The following is a 5,266-nucleotide window of genomic DNA, read 5'->3' on the forward strand; positions in this document are numbered from 1 at the left end:
GTTTGGCGCCGGAGGTGGGCAGCGACACCTACCTGTACTTCCGGGCGCCGCCACCGTCTGACTCGGCGCCGCGAGGGAGGAAGGGGGTCCGCCATCTTACGCGCCGCGTGGCAGCTGTGGGAAGCGAGGTGATTTGGAGCGGGGAGGGGGGAGAGGTGATTTGGAGCGGGGAGAGGTGATTTGGAGCGGGGAGAGGTGATTTGGAGCGGTGAGGGGGGAGAGGTGATGCCGCTGGGGAGGGGGAAGAGGTGATGCCGCTGGGGAGGGGGAAGAGGTGATGCCGCTGGGGAGGGGGAAGAGGTGATGCCGCTGGGGAGGGGGAAGAGGTGATGCCGCTGGGGAGGGGGAAGAGGTGATGCCGCTGGGGAGGGGGAAGAGGTGATTTGGAGAGGGGAGAGAGGTGTGTGTGTGTGTGTGTGTGTGTGTGTGTGTGTGTGTGTGTGTGTGTGTGTGTGTGTGTTTTATTTATTTTTTTGGACCTTTGGCCCGTCACTCCGCCTCAGGCCAATGAGAGGTGTGGGGGGCGGGCCAAGGGGGTGGTGTGAGTGTGTGAGGCCAATGAGAGGTGTGCGGGGGCGGGCGGGCCAAGGGGGTGGTGTGAGTGTGTGAGGCCAATGAGAGGTGTGCGGGGGCGGGCCAAGGGACCAATGAGATTGCCGCTAGGGACACCGGACATCCAGCAGGCAGGCATGCATGCAGGCAAACATACAGTGCTTTCACTAATATAGTATAAGATATATATATATATATATATATATATATATATATATATATATATATACTGAGTTAAGTTATGGTGAGTAAAAAAAGTGACAAAAACCCTCCACAGGAAAGCAAATATGCAAATATAGCTGTATGCTCATCTGCATGTCTTAGGCAGGTCTGCAACCCCGCCTTTCCCCATTATCACCCAGCATACAGCACTTCCACTGCAGCAAGGGATTCTGGGAAATGACATGCAAATGAGCACACAGTGTCACTTTTTGCCTCAATAACCATTTTTAACATGGTTCCCTATAGGCTTAAGCTTGCTGCATGGTCACAGCTTCGAGCACAGCCAGGGTTAAGGTGCATACCCAGAAAACCACCCACAGACAGCTGTTTCGACCTTGATGGGTCTCATCAGTGTGGGGTTGATTTTACTGGGAATGCAAGAGAGGCTTATGGGATAGGCCAAACCATAATACTGAGTTAAGTTATGGTGAGTAAAAAAAGTGACAAAAACCCTCCACAGGAAAGCAAATATGCAAATATAGCTGTATGCTCATCTGCATGTCTTAGGCAGGTCTGCAACCCCGCCTTTCCCCATTATCACCCAGCATACAGCACTTCCACTGCAGCAAGGGATTCTGGGAAATGACATGCAAATGAGCACACAGTGTCACTTTTTGCCTCAATAACCATTTTTAACATGGTTCCCTATAGGCTTAAGCTTGCTGCATGGTCACAGCTTCGAGCACAGCCAGGGTTAAGGTGCATCGCTTCTCGGCCTTTTGGCTAAGATCAAGTGTAGTGTCTGTCCTGTGAAGGATGGCACTAGTTGCATCACTTGGTCTGGTCATGGGCTGAGAAGGCGGATATGTAGCCCGGGCTATTTTTATCACGGCACCCCAGGAGTGGTTAACCTGGTGGAGTCAAGTGTTGCCACACGCACTTCGACTTTTGCACGGATAGAATTGCACACCCCTACATTTTCTGCACCGGCACCCCTTATTGCCTTCCGCTGAGGGGTTTGCCACTATTTTTTTACCCGCCAGGCTTCCGGGTCTGGCGTGCACTTGTGCACACCTTTTTTGTTGTTTCGTTTGAGCACTTCCTGCACTGCATTACACAGCGCACTGGAGCACTCGCACTATGGATTGTGGTTTGTTTTTTTTGGGTTATCAGTCACCTAATTTTCTTCGGAGAATGCAAGACTGTGTGCTGGTCGGTGGTCGCCATTCCCTCGGGAGAAGACTGCGGTGGGCGAGTAGGTGTGAGCCGAAAGCCCTAAAGACTTGGACCCTCCTGCGGCATCTGCTGCACTAGGAGGGAACAGGATGGACGTCGGATTCTTCGGATGACGACGTCGGTGTAACATCAGGACTTTTCCTGGCCCTTGTGGCTGAAGAGGACTGACCATGTCATGGACTTGCAGCTCTCCGGAGCCTATAGTCACAAGTTTTGCGCACCTGGTCTCACTTGACCATGAGCACGGTTTTTAGAGGTGAAATCACTTTTTCACCACCCAGGCTACAAAAAAAAAAAAAAAAAGCTGTCTGTGGGTGGTTTTCTGGGTATGCACCTTAACCCTGGCTGTGCTCGAAGCTGTGACCATGCAGCAAGCTTAAGCCTATAGGGAACCATGTTAAAAATGGTTATTGAGGCAAAAAGTTACACTGTGTGCTCATTTGCATGTCATTTCCCAGAATCCCTTGCTGCAGTGGAAGTGCTGTATGCTGGGTGATAATGGGGAAAGGCGGGGTTGCAGACCTGCCTAAGACATGCAGATGAGCATACAGTTATATTTGCATATATATATATATATATATATATACACACACAAAAATGAATAGATGATAACGTTCTGTGGCTAACGAAATGCTTTTATTTGTACGAGCTTTCGAGATACACTGATCTCTTCTTCCGGCGATGTTACAATGAATGAAACAAAAAAAGGGTTTTTACTTTAAAACAGTGCATCCCTGGAATGTGGTCTGTTATTGCAGACCATCCCTTCCCCCCTTGTGCAGTATGCGATTTATGACTAGGTGTTAAATGGTCCCTGAATGTGAGTGGTGTGTGTGTAGGGAAATATACATTTATACAGCGCCCACATGATATACAGCACTTTACACTGTCTTGACGTTAAAAATATATATAAATATATATTTTAATTATACACTAACCACACCAGGTTACAGGGTGCAAGGAAGTTTTACATAACTTTTGTATCCCCACATAAAAAAATGTGAGTATGTCCTTGGGTTTTAATGTTATGTTGCACAAAAGGGGATGTTCAATATGAAGCTAGACTACAGCAGACAAGTCAAGAAAGCTGAAAGGTATACAGAACTCAATACTATCTCCAGAGATGCAAAACTTATCAACTGCCCCTACTTAGACACCATAAATGATTACGCTGCTTGCTACAGTATGAACATTGCACAATTCACAGAAGACTCCTTTATGGTGTCTTACAAGAGACAGTTCAGAGATCACCTTTGCTTCTTTATCTTGGTCTGCAATTGACTAGCATTATAAACATGCACTACAGACCTATACAAATACACACTGCAGAGAGGGATTCTGGGAAATGATACAACAACTGTGTGGACACACACAAAAACAAAATATAAAATAAACGTAAAGGGAGGGTGCATACCATTCAATGATGGATACAAAAAAAGGAACAACAGGACAGTGACTTTTATACTCCCAGAAAGTGAATATATATATAATTTATGTGAATCACTATCCGTATTTGAAGTGTGTGTGTATATAAATATATATATATATATATATATTGACAAACAGAACAAAAAAGCAGTGCCTATAGGGGTATGAATGTGTAGGTGTGTTAAATTTAAATTGTATTTAAATGTGTGTAATAAAACGACTAAGTGCCTATCCTGGTGGGTGTATGTGAATCTAATATGAATAGTGTGCTATAATATTATAATAATTAATATAGAAATGGTGATAAGTGACACCCAATATAGATGCAATTGAAACAGTGTTACATTAGCAATGAAAAAAATATATTATAAAAAATATAAAAAATATAAAAAACAATGAAAAGAGGGTGATACGAGTCCTCAAATGGAATGTCCAATGAAAAATTGAAAATAAAAATGCAATAAGGTGTTGGGGGTCTTCACTGCTCTCAAAGGATTAACCACATCTGAATGGAATCTGCAAAAGAGAGAGAGGAGAGAGCGCACGCCCCATAGTGTAAAAACGTAAATTTATTGAGGGGAGGTGAAGGGGGGGGGGTAAAAAATGCACTCACAAGGGTACAAGTTTTAAAAGCATATTGTGATATAATCACCACCATCCGGTAACTGCAACAGGTGCTGGAATAAATCCTCGGTTCCGAGATGGTATTGAACCACGTTGTTTGCAGGATGTCCTGGGCTTGGTGATGGTAAGAAGCGATTTCCAAAGATACCAGGAACACACCGCCCTGCTTGGAGTTCTCTGCGATATCCGGCGCTCGATTCAGTTAGTTGCTGCGCTCCGTGATGACGTTTGAAAAAGTCACCCGTGTGTGACGAAACGTGTCAGGGAGCGTCATCACGTCGACGCAAGGACATTACGTCATCACGGAGCGCAGCAACTAACTGAATCGAGCGCCGGATATCGCAGAGAACTCCAAGCAGGGCAGTGTGTTCCTGGTATCTTTGGAAATCGCTTCTTACCATCAGAAAGCCCAGGACATCCTGCAAACAACGTGGTTCAATACCATCTCGGGACCGAGGATTTATTCCAGCACCTGTTGCAGTTACCGGATGGTGGTGATTATATCACAATATGCTTTTAAAACTTGTACCCTTGTGAGTGCATTTTTAATCCCCCCCTTCACCTCCCCTCAATAAATTTACGTTTTTACACTATGGGGCGTGCGCTCTCTCCTCTCTCTCTTTTGTGTGTATATATATATATATATACAAATGAGCATACAGTAATATTTCCATTTGCTATATGCCTTGCTATGGAGGGTTTTTGTCACTTTTTTACTCATATAACTTCACATATATATGCAGTGGAAGTGTATTGTGTGTGTATTTACCTACACACTCACTCCACATTTCAGTAACATACATATACATCTAAATAATATTCACATATATGAGTTTGCTATAAATGGAATTATTACAATTTTACATTATATACACGTGCAATGAATGGAATAAACACTGTAATAAGTTTGAAATCACCTATCCGAGCTGCTATGCATGGCTGATCCCTTTTCTCCAGCTTCCTTGAATGTACTATGAGGAAGATCATGTGACCAGAAAATAACAGGACACATGCTAGTGCACATTTAGAGAGAGGGAGGGCAGGGCTGACAAAGGGGTGTGCCATGGCTTGTGACAGGACATGAAGGGGCAGTGCCTTAGTAAATGCTTGTTAAAATAGAATACAAGAAAATTGGTCTTTCAAAGTTGTTTTTTTAAAAACAGAAAATGTTAAAAGTATTTTTTCTTACTACAGAACTGATTTATTAAAAAAAACACACATGCAGGATATTGACTGAACTGCAGCTTTAAGTAGGCCTCTTGAG

At 44.3% G+C, this 5,266-nt stretch overlaps 1 long non-coding RNA gene and 1 pseudogene across 1 annotated transcript in view; one reads left to right on the plus strand and one right to left on the minus strand.

Annotated features, from left to right (window-relative positions):
* The window catches only part of LOC142492101 (uncharacterized), a 6,855-nt gene extending 1,877 nt beyond the window's left edge, over positions 1–4,978 (minus strand). Inside the window, exon 1 of the long non-coding RNA XR_012800740.1 lies at positions 4,920–4,978. This is a non-coding gene — a long non-coding RNA (uncharacterized LOC142492101). The remainder of the gene's footprint in view (positions 1–4,919) is intronic.
* LOC142494029 (U2 spliceosomal RNA) lies at positions 1,478–1,551 on the plus strand (annotated as a pseudogene).
* Positions 4,979–5,266: the final 288 nt, after the last annotated feature.

Source organism: Ascaphus truei, chromosome 4 (assembly GCF_040206685.1).
Source record: "Ascaphus truei isolate aAscTru1 chromosome 4, aAscTru1.hap1, whole genome shotgun sequence".
Taxonomy (NCBI): Eukaryota; Metazoa; Chordata; class Amphibia; order Anura; family Ascaphidae; genus Ascaphus; species Ascaphus truei.